Source organism: Idiotropiscis lumnitzeri, chromosome 10 (assembly GCF_059441095.1).
Source record: "Idiotropiscis lumnitzeri isolate Australia: NSW breed Sydney's pygmy pipehorse chromosome 10, RoL_Ilum_1.0, whole genome shotgun sequence".
Classification (NCBI taxonomy): Eukaryota; Metazoa; Chordata; class Actinopteri; order Syngnathiformes; family Syngnathidae; genus Idiotropiscis; species Idiotropiscis lumnitzeri.
In genome coordinates this window covers 22,227,869-22,239,696 of record NC_142400.1, presented here as the reverse complement: position 1 = coordinate 22,239,696, position 11,828 = coordinate 22,227,869, and the positions used below count along the sequence as shown (strand labels likewise).

Below are 11,828 nucleotides of genomic sequence, written 5' to 3'. Positions count from 1 at the left end.
ATTTCAGAATTCTGACTTTATGCTCAGAATTCTGACTTTAATGTCAGGATTCTGACTTTAATCTCTAAATTCTGATTTTAAAGATTGACTTTAAAGTCAGAATTCTGACTTTAAAGATTGACTTTAAAGTCAGAATTCTGACTTTAATCTCCAAATTCTCACTTTTTGTCATGGAGCAATGAATTGTGGGATGAAAAGGTCACAGCGCGTGGTGTGTTTGGCTTTGGATACTCATAATATGTCGTCACCAAGCGACTTTTTGCGTGGCCGAGGAGTGTCGGAGGACATCATTTCACTTTTGGAGGAGCAGAGGGTGAGTAAACAGTGCGTCGTTCATTTGGCGGCTGTCACGTCCGGAACTGTCATGCTCCGTGTCGCTAGTAACTTTGTTGCTAATTAGCATATCATGAAGGGAAGTGCCTGATTTGCACATTTTAAAACGTGATTCTGTTTTACTGTGGTTGATTGAATATATATATATATATATATATATATATATATATATATCAAAATTAAAGCATTAACTCAGGTGATTAATCCAAAATGTTTTAACTCAGTCAAATATTTTAACTCAATTAACTCCGTTTGATTTACTTAAAAAATAATTTGCATTTTCTGTACATTTTTAGCAAGTCTCTGAAATACTGTGTTCAAGTTACCACTGGGCCTTGCAAACCAACTGCTGGAGTGTGGTGCTTGAGGGCGGTTTTGATAAATGTCTCGAAGTAAAATGTCTGTCAAGATGTCTCCATTTAGATCTTATTCAAGAATGAAAGAAAGCTATTAGAACAGTCTTTGAATTAAATATACTTCATATTTGGTGATTTTGCGACAATTCCAAGATATTAAGTAAATATCTGTTATGAGCTTCGCAATAAATTGTAGTTGAAAAATGTGATTAATCGTGATTAATCAGATAATTTTTTGTGATTAATTAGTTAAAAAAATTAATCACTTGACAGCACTAATATATATAAATTTGTCTCGTTTTTTTGTGCAGATTGACAGTGATGTCATTGCACTGATGGACGATGCTACCCTTGCCAATTACATCCCTTGCTATGGAGACCACATTGCCCTCTTCAATTTTTGCAAGAAAAAACAGCTCCCACCCAAAAGAATAAACGGACTTTTGGAAAAGAAAGTGGCAAAGAAGACACTGCCTCAAAGACACAAGCAAGACAGACAAAGAGGCAGAAAACAACAAGAAATGTTGCCATCGGATGGATACACGGTGATGGAAAAATAACCATACAGGTACGGGAGAAGCAGGGAGGAGGTACCAGAAATTTTAAAATGTCCACAGAAGCTGGTTTAAAAGACATCCTCAAGGAAGGAAAAAAAGTGTTTTTCCAAGATGGAATTTCTTCCAAAGGATTAGAATTGGACTTTGAGTTTGAGGTGTGGGATTTCAAACAAAACTGCCTGACTGATGACACCTGCTAGTCAATTGGCAATATGTACGAGGCTGCAAAGCTAACATTGTTTTGCTTTTTACATTTCAACAAGAACAAAAGATGACAGCACAGTGTCTGAGGAAGTTTTGTCACACAATGGCAGTGAATAATGCTCAGCAGAAATTGAAGAGGTCTATGTTGAGTCAAGTGACATCTACCCGCCATACAACATTTCTATTGATTCAGAAATTAGCTTTGGTCCCACATACAACACAGAGGAAGATGCAGACATCACACTTATCTATGATGGTCCTATTATGCCCCTCAATCCACCTGTTGCACAACATGCGATGACTACAACTGTCCACTATACTGATACGTTGAATGATGATTACAGCATTCTCTGAAGATGCAATCCTCAAAAAATCACTCAATGTGAAACGCATACTCCCAGACAATAGAGAAGAGGCAGGCGTTGGTTCTGGAGTTCTCAGAGATGTTCTGACCAGCTTCTGGTAGGAATTCTATGATCGATGCACGCTTGGTACATCAATTAAAGTGCCATTTATTCGTCATGATTTTCCTGCGGAAAAATGGAAAGCAGTTGGAAGAATCCTTTTGAAGGGTTACCAAGATTGTTGCTATTACCCAAACAAACTTGTATTTCCTTTCCTCGAGCAGGTGCTTTTCAACTGTGTCTACAGTTAAAAGCCCACTTTCTGCAGTTTGTAAGCAGCCAGGAGCGTGAAGTTTTGACAGAGGCAATGGAGGACTTTTCAGGAGTGGACCTCGATGATCTTGTGGAAGTTCTTGACAGCTATGGGTGTCGAAGAATCATCTCTGCTGAAACCTTTCCCACAATACTGCAGGAAATAGCACATAAAGAGCTTGTCCAAAAGCCCATGTTTGTTATTGACTGCTGGAGGGAGGTTACTTTTCACCATGTCTTCATCAGCCCTGAAGCGCTGAACAAGTTGTGCTCTGACTTGCAACCTACTTCAAAAAAGGTCTGCCAACTGTTGAAATTTGCCACAGATATAACGCCAAAACAGAAGGAAGTGGTAAATCACCTGAAAAGGTTCATCAGAGAGTTGGATGAATTCATGAATTCAAGAAATTTCTCCGGTTTTGCAGTGGATCTGATCTGGTTGTAACTGACACTATTTTTGTAGAGTTCCAGGAAATTACGGAGTTTAGTAGAAGACTGGTGGGCCACACACGTGGAAAGTGTTGCATATTGCTGCCAGCTATGAACATTTCCCAGATTTCCAATCAGAATTCAATGCCCTTCTTGACAGCAATGTCTGGGTGATGGTGTCAGGACCGCTTTCCAGCCTTGGAAAGTGGATTCTTAATGCGCTGACGAGAAATGATGTTGATCAAAGTATTTATTGTGACCGTCAGGCAACAATCAAAGAATCACTATAGGGAATATTCTCTTATCAATTTCGTATAATATTAGGAGTATCTATAATTACAGCCGTCAGAATTGACGGAAACGAAAAACGCTGGTGGACACAGTCACACCAGGAAAGCAATAACGAAATAACAGAAAGCGCTTGCAAAGCAAGGAAACCGAAAACAAACAATGGCTTACCACAAAAGGGATAAGATAAATCCAAAAGCGAGAACAAGAACAAAAAGCGAGCCGAAAAATAGCTGGAAATAAAGAACAACACAAAACACGCAAAGACTGTACACGGAGTAAATCGAGGCAAGAACTAGAGCGTGGGATAATAATCCGACGCGGACATGTCCGCGACGGTGGCTTAAATAGTCAGTAATCAGAGTCTTCATTCGTCGCAGCTGCGTGGCTCGTGAGCGTATCTCGCTCGCGGCCGGGTCACACACGACAGGAACGAGCGCCGTCGGAACATGCCCACTCAGCTGCAACAACAACAGACGGATCGTGACAGATGGACATTGTTTAATTCTTTTTATACCAATGGCTGTTAATGAGCCATCACAGATTGCATCCACACTTCAAGACTTGGATATATTGTTCACTGTTTTTATAGGTATATAGAAACACACTTTGCATTTGTTCAGTTTTTATAATTACATAAAAACAGCTTGCATTTGGTGTTATATTACACAACAGTAATACAAAGATCTGTAACGTTACGGGGCTTTATTTCTAAGAAGTTTTGCATAATCACTGGATGGTTGTTTCAGCAGCTGCCTTGTATTATTTAGATCCATTCGTCTATTACGAAGAGTAATATTTTATTACATTGAGTAAATTCTTTATCCAGTTTTTCTGCCTACACTAGAATTTTGAAAAAGCTAATATTGTTGTGTGCAAATATGACTGTTTTAATTATGTGCAGATTTTTTCTATTGAGACAAGTTTTATTGAGATAATTGATAAATACAGGTAATTCATGAATACTACATAAATAATTATGCAATCAATTTCAGCTAATTTAAATCGAAATGTAACATCCTAGTTTTGGTAGTTAATGACAAGGAAAAACTGGATCAGGTCAGTACAATTAAAAAATAAATATATTTAATTTACAATTTGGGTGCAATACTGTGGGGTCTAAGGAGCAGACCACTGACTTTGTGGGAGAGCTATAAATTGGCTTATGGTAGAAGAAACATCAGGCAAAGACTTGTTAAGTTTTTAACCAGCTGCAGCGGGGAGAGTGGGGGGGGGGCAAGCAACTGGCTCGCTCTCAGCTCACCGTCCACTCACTCACTCACCCCCGTCTGCCTCTGTCTTTTATTGAAAACCAAGAAACAGGAAATAGCTCGTCATGGAAAAGTACTGGTATGCTTAGACAAAGACAGCAAGGACCACCCCCAGGGCAGTTACATGGTTGTGCAATAAATGGTATCTGTGCAAGATTAAGAAACAGTTAAAAGGAATGTTAACTGATTAGAAATACACACTCTGAGTAAATACGTTTAAGCTTACTTTACATTTCCCCCCTGTTGTGGATTTCTAAACATCAAAGGACATACAACCATGCGGCTTTAAATGAACTCATCATAAAAGGAATCACAACAGGGTGGCAGTCAGGAAGGGGTGAAAACCCTCAGCAGGGCAAAATTTCCCTTCTCCCCTCCCGCTTGGGAGCGAGAACCTCATGGTCTGATTGACACCTGGAAGAGAATGAACAATGAAAATACAATAATGGAATGCATCCTGTCAAAATAACAAACTTGTCTCCACGCAGGGCTAGTCTCCTGGGGTGACCTGTTGGAGGCCCCCTGCCTCGTTGTAGGAGGGGGACAGCCGTCCCTTCTCCCGGATCTTCGTGTATGTGTGGAGGCCGGGGAAGAGTTCAAAGTTCTTCAGACGCTTTCATCAAGCAATTTATCAAAGTCTTCATCTTTCGTGGAGATGAGGTTGTAATGGTACATTTGAGCAACAACATTTTGTTAAACATTCGTTTTGTGAGGGGCACAATACAACAGGAACACGTGCCACACAATAGGAGGAAGATTAGGGTGATCACGACGAACGGAAGCAGGACTTTCAACAGAACCTGCGTCCAGTTCTCGGAAAACAACCAATCAAGCCATCCAGGAGCTACACCTTTCTCCTGAGACATAGTATCCCTTAGGTTCTTCATTGTGGACATAGCATCAATTATGGTTTCGTTTTCGTTGGGAATGTAGATACAACAATGTTCCCCTGTGAAAGCACATACACCTCCTTGTGGGGCTAGGGCTAAATCTATCGCCATCCTATTTTGTAAAGCCATTAGTCTATGGGCTGAAATTTCTCTGTTTCTCGTTGATATAAATAGATGAATTAACAAACACTTGGAATCTGTAATCAATAGTTTCGATTCTAAGGGCTAATTTGGCTATTCCTATAAAAGGGAACAGACTGTGTAGAACATGGTCACCAGTAGTCCAATACTTAAACTGATTTGGGACATTGCTGCCCCAGATTGGGTCGTGTGGTTCAAACGTCACTGATCGTCGAGTCCTTCTACTTAATGGTTGGGTAGTAATTATTTAAGTATGGTCAGTAACAGTTACTGGCGTGCAGATAGTGGATGTATTTCTAGGGAGCCTGGTGTAGGCTCTCCATCCACACAGCCACCAAATGCCGTCCAACGCAGTCAAGTTCTGGGTTGGCCCGATGTTTAGGGTCTCGTTACAATGTGCAATGTCAACGGATGACAATTTAGCCGAGCCTGTTAAATTGACACAGACTGAAAAACATGACGTAGCATTGTTAACCGCATCACACTGGTCGAGATGGTCATCATTTAACGTTACACGAACTCATAAGGGTCCAGTATAGTCTAACGCAGATAGCCTGTCATGGGTTGCTGTGGTGAATGATCTGCTAAGGGTCTCATTGATCACCCCTAATGCTTGTGTGTAAGTCAATGGCGTAGCGTACAAGTGTGTTTGGCTTGCTGCGTGCGGAAGAACAGACCATACATAACAGCCAGATACGTTCTGTCGTCTGGCAGTCATGTTTGCATAACGCCACCATGTGTTGGCTGCTAGTGGATGTGGTGTATCGTCGCCATGACTGTGGTCACTGTCCTCGTCAGGGTCTTGATACTGCGAGTCTGTCTGTGGCCTTACATGTTTTTGGTCAAGAGGGAGCATAAAATTACCACCCGTCACCTGTGGGACAGTTTTGGGTCTCAAAACACAAACAGTCATACGGAAATACGGATCTGGTTTTGCAATTATTGTTGGACAAAGAGCTATCTCAACACAACCTTGATCAATGACCTTAATGATCATTACCAGATGTGTATCATTTTTAGTCAGGGACAAAAACATTGCCTGATATAACTTAGCTCTGTCGTTCAACGCCCACTGAGGAGAAGCCATCACATGGTTTGGATAAGATGTGCATAAAAAGATGTTGTCCCATGTTTGGTCGAAGGGGTCACCTTCGTTGCGGGGGCTGCTGGATGTTGGAGGAACACCTGCATACCATTCATAGTTCTTATACTCATTTCCAGTCTTGTAGGCTGGACCAGTGCACCCGGTCCAGTGGAAACCTTCATCTGAACAACTGGCGCATCTGAAGCAATAGGTCGTCATTCCCTTCAAAGGGATTGTGAGGGTAGCATTTTCGGCCTGCGGGACACAGTAAATGTACTGTTGCACGCCTCCCATCCGGCCAGCTGTTGGGCAGGTATCATAATCTTTATCTGTCCTCCAGATCTTCGCTTGGATATTGTTCCTTACAGTAGCTGTGAGGCTCCTCCTAAAAGGAGAAGTAAAAGTTGTGCCCTCATTCTTAAGGTTGGAGTTCAGTGACCTATTTACAGTGACTCTGTTGGATCCACGTGTCTCTTTCAGCGATTTTGACAGCCGTGGGGGAGGTGAGCAGAACCTTGTAAGGGCCGTCCCAGCGTGGTCTGGAACAGATTTTCCGTTTCACCACTTTCACCAGCACCAGATCACCAGTGGTCACCGTCTCCTGTGTGGATGTGAGAGCGGTAGAAGGCAGGTCATTTGTTCGGGACACTGTTCTGTCTTGAAATAATTTACAGAGCCATTCTCTTAATGGATCTGCTTGTTTCTCTGTATCTGACCATGGTTGGCCTTCCCACAAGGGAAGGTGGAAAGGTCGACCATGTACTGCTTCAAAAGGCGTAATGCCTGTGACTGTTGGTGTGATTCTCATGTATGTTTTGACTAACGACAAGCATTCTGGCCATGGTCTTCCTATTTTTCGGTTCCGGCGCCGCGTAAGTGGCTGCCTGTTTACAGCAGCGTGGCACACTATTGAGCTTTTTTCGTGTGTTTTTTCCCTTTACCCTGTTTTATTTTATTTTACCTCATCACAGCAATGGACATCCAACTTGCGGTGGTTTTACTGCTCTTGGGGGCTGTTTTTTGCGCGATCGTGTCCGGAGACGAGACTTGGAGCTATGGATCGATCGTGTACTCAAGAGATCAGCTGTTAGCACTCCATGCTAACCCCACGTCGGCTCCCGGAGCGAGACCCGATATCCCCCGCGAGCTGAGGAGGAAGAGACGGGGATGTCCTCCCATCCGTTATTATGGTAATGTTAGATCCCTCCCCAATAAAATGGACAAGCTAACAGCGCTAACCCGGCACGAGAGGATTGTCCGGGAGGCTAGCTTGCTGGTGTTCACGGAATCGTGGCTAACAGAGCTAACGCCGGACGCCGTCGTGGAATTGGACGGCTGCCAAATCCTACGCGCGGACAGGACACTGGAGAGCGGAAAGAGGAAAGGGGGAGGGCTGGCTGTGTTTGTTAATGATAGATGGTGTAACCCTGGGCACATAACTGTTAAGAATCAACTTTGCAGTCGGGACATTGAGCTGATAGCTGTTAGCATGCGTCCGTTCCATTTACCGCGAGAGTTCAGTCAGGTGATCGCGGTGGCAGCATAAATGCCACCCTCTGCTAACAGTGAGATAGCCTGTGTAGCTGTGAGCAGACTACAAACACAGCACCCAAATGCCCTGGTGACTTCAATCATGCTTCTCCTTCCTCCTCTCTGCCTTCATTCACACAATATGTAACCTGCCACACCAGAGACAATAAAATATTGGACCTTTTCTATACCAACACCAAGGAGGCGTACACATCACTGCCCCTCCCCCCGCTGGGCAAAGCTGACCACAACTTGGTTGTTCTCCTGCCTGTGTACAAACCTCTGGTCCGCAGGCAGCCAGCTGGGACATGCACAGTTCAGCGATGGTCCGGAGAAGCCGAGGAGGCCTTGAAGGACTGTTTCAACACAACTGTGTGGGAGGTATCCAGCAAAGCCCACGGGGAGGACATTAATGGTCTAACAGACACAATTACAGATTATATTAACTTCTGCATGGAGAACACCATTCCCACCAGGACTGGAAGCTGTTTCTCCAACAACAAACCCTGGATCACACCGGACATTAAAGCTCTCCTGAAGGAGAAAAAGAGGCGAGCTGAAGAGAGTGCAGCGTCAGCTGAGAAGGAGGACCGAGAGGGGAAAAAGTCCTACAGGATGCGGATGGAGGAACAACTGCAGAGGAACAATGCCATGGATGTCTGGAGGGGCCTGAAGACCATCTCAGGCCACGGACAACCAGGTAAGACCCAGAAGGGTGGGGGCTTCAGTGGGCAAATGAGTTGAACCTATTTTTCAATAGGTTTGATCAAATGCCTGACCCCGCTCAGTCTCCCCCGCTGCAGCCCCCACCAACCCTCCCGCCACTGCGAACGAGACCCTCTCTCCCCCTCTCTTCTCTTCCCAGTTCCCAGCCTCATCAAACAACCACCACTTCCTCCTGCTCAGCCTTGTTCCTCACAACATCTCAGGTGAAGAACCAGCTGAGGAAGATGAAGGCGAGGAAGGCAGCAGGCCCAGATGGGATTAGCTCCCAGCTCCTCAAATCCTGCGCAGACCAGCTGTGTGGAATCGTCCAGCACATGTTCAACCTGAGCCTGAAGCTGGGCAGAGTCCCCCAGCTGTGGAAAACATCCTGCCTGGTTCCGGTTCCAAAGACACCCCATCCAAAGGAGCTCAACAACTTCAGACCAGTGGCGCTGACGTCTCATCTGATGAAGACCCTGGAGAGACTGGTCCTCGTCCATCTGCGCCCCCTGGTCAGCTCCTCAATGGACCCACTCCAGTTTGCATACCAGCCTGGCATCAGTGTGGATGATGCCATCATCTACCTGCTCCACACTTCACTCACAGAAGGCGGGGGGCACGGTGAGGATCATATTCTTTGATTTCTCCAGTACCTTCAACAGCATCCAGCCCACCATATTGGGAGACAAGCAGGAGCAGGCGGGAGTGGCCAACCACCTCATCACATGGATCCACGACTACCTCACAAACCGGCCACAGTACGTGAGAACACAGGACTGCGTGTCTGACGTGCTCCTCTGCAGCACGGGAGCGCCACAGGGAACTGTTCTGGCTCCCTTCCTGTTCACCCTCTCTACCACGGACTACAAATACAATTCCACAACCTGTCACCTGCAGAAGTTCTCTGACGACTCTGCGACGGTGACGATCAGGAGTACAGAGGGGTCACGCAGGGTTTTGTGGACTGGTGTCAGCAAAACTGCCTCCAAATCAACACTGGGAAATCCAAAGAGCTGGTGGTGGATTTCCGCAAGCGTCGGCACGATCCACCTGCACCAGTGAATATCCAGGGAACAGACGTTAAGAGGGTCTCAAATTACAAGTATCTGGGTGTTCATCTGAACAATAAACTGGACTGGAGCGACAACACAGACGCTCTCTATAGGAAGGGTCCGAGCAGACTTTTCCTACTCAGGAGGCTGAGGTCCTTTGGCGTTCGGGGGACACTCCTCAGGAACTTCTATGACTCTGTGGCATCTCGGGCCGGGACAAAAAGAGACTGGACAAACTAGTGAGGAGGGCCAGCTCTGTCCTGGGCTGCTCCCTGGACTCTGTGGATTCAGTGGGGGGCAGGAGGATGACGGCAAAACTGTCATCAATGCTGGACAACCCAGCCCACCCACTCAAGGACACTCTTAGAACAGCTTAGAACAGCTCCTTCAGTGATAGACTGTTACACCCTCACTGTGATCCTTGCTGCCGACTGCTGTAAGACTTTTTAACAAGAACATTAGGTCAGGCCTACAAACGGGCGGGCATTAGTACAATTGTGCAGTCCTAGGATGCAATATACACTACTACTGTACTTTCAGCCAATGGTGTACTTAAATATTGACCAATGATGTATTTTGTTTACCATTACAGTATTCTTATTTTTGTACTTTTATCACTGCAGTATTTCTACCATTGCAGTACGTTCACTATTACAGTACTTTTATCATTGCAGTATTTTCTATCATTGTAGTACTTTTCTATCATTTCAGTACTCTTACCATTACAGTACTTTTATCATTGCAATATTTTTATCATTGCAGTATTTTCAATCATTCTGTAGTTTTTATCATTACAGCGTTTCCCCCTCTGTATAATGGACAGGCATTAGGAGTGTTTCCTTACACTTATATACGTTTATACTGTGTATATTTGCATGCTTTTTATGAATGTCTGCTGCTAATGTTATACATTAACGGCTACATTACGCCGCCGACTCTGTGTGATCTATATCTTTGCTGCTGTATCACCTCAAATTTCCCCATTGTGGGACTAATAAAGGACATCTTTATCTTTATCTTCTTCCATGGTCTTTTTTAGTCTTAGCTTTATTGTACCATTGGTCCTTTCAACTTGGCCTGCACTTTGTGGATGATACGAACAATGGTGTTTGAGTGTGATGCCTAGGTGGCTGCCATTTTCTCAACTGTTGTTGACAAATTGGCTGCCATTGTCGCTCCATAGCACCCTGGGGATGCCATGGTCAGGAACGATGTGTTTGCAAATGGTTTTTGCTACTGTGAGTGCGTTTGGATGTTTCGTTGGCATGATTTCAACCCATTTGGTTAGTGAATCAACTAGTACAAGACAATATTTGTATTGACCACTTCTGTTCAATTCAATGAAATCCATGTGTACAATCTCAAATGGGTAAGTGTTAAAGAAATTTAAGTTTGTATGTTCATCTGTTAGTTTTGTTGTTTAGTTTGTCATCTTAGCAAGTTTCAAACTATAACTAATCTTACAGGCCCCCTTTGTTGCACATGCATTCGTATCTTTCTGGCCTCAAATTGAACTGTCCTATGGGTGCCAGGTACGGCTCCTCGCGAATGTGACTCCCCAACGCCAGAGCCCTTTTCTGTGAACACCTCCCTTGAGGTGTTGATGACCTCTTAGACCCTTAGCAGATAAAGAGAGACTCACTCGCTTCTAAGGCCGTAACTTATGACTTGGGGAGGTTCAGCACAAGGCTTGGTACCTCTAAAGCAACAATATCGTCATGGCCAGAGAGATAACTTGTATGTGTCAGGCCTTGTGAAAATACACCATACACCAAAAGATGTCTTGTAATCTGAAACCATTAGAATAGGCTGGAAGAGTGTGATGGAGTCAAATGTCAAGTTTCCCATTCTGTATTGCATATTCAAATTGCTTATGCTGATGCAAATAAAAACCATGTGTGCAGTCGAACACGCTGGCTTCGCCTCGGAGTTCGAGGGCTGCCCCGCGCGTAAATGACAGACAAACTTGGCTGGTTGATTCATTTGTTCAGGCTTGTTTTGATAGAAACATCCCTAACATTACTTGGTCCTTCGAATGCCGGATGAAAACGTGTGATCTGCGGTGGACGATTGACGACGACTGAAAACGGCGCCATCGTGAAAAGTCCTCTCTTCCAGGAGGCCAGTCCTCGGCCATCCTCCACCGGAGAGAACACAGACTTCATCCACGAACCGCGAGTGTCTCGACCAGCGGAGAGATTGTCACAGGTCAGTGGTTGTATACAACAGATAGTAAAAAACTTGAGTTTTTGGGTTTTTGAAGGATAGTAGGGTTTCAGGGAGTTCCTTTACCCGAAGAGATAGTACATCTTAGCTTAGTTATTTTCTGGAA

At 44.5% G+C, this 11,828-nt stretch overlaps 1 pseudogene; it reads left to right on the top strand.

The window, feature by feature from the left end:
* Window positions 1-1,747: 1,747 nt before the first annotated feature.
* Window positions 1,748-2,825, top strand: LOC148329658 (uncharacterized; annotated as a pseudogene).
* Window positions 2,826-11,828: the final 9,003 nt, after the last annotated feature.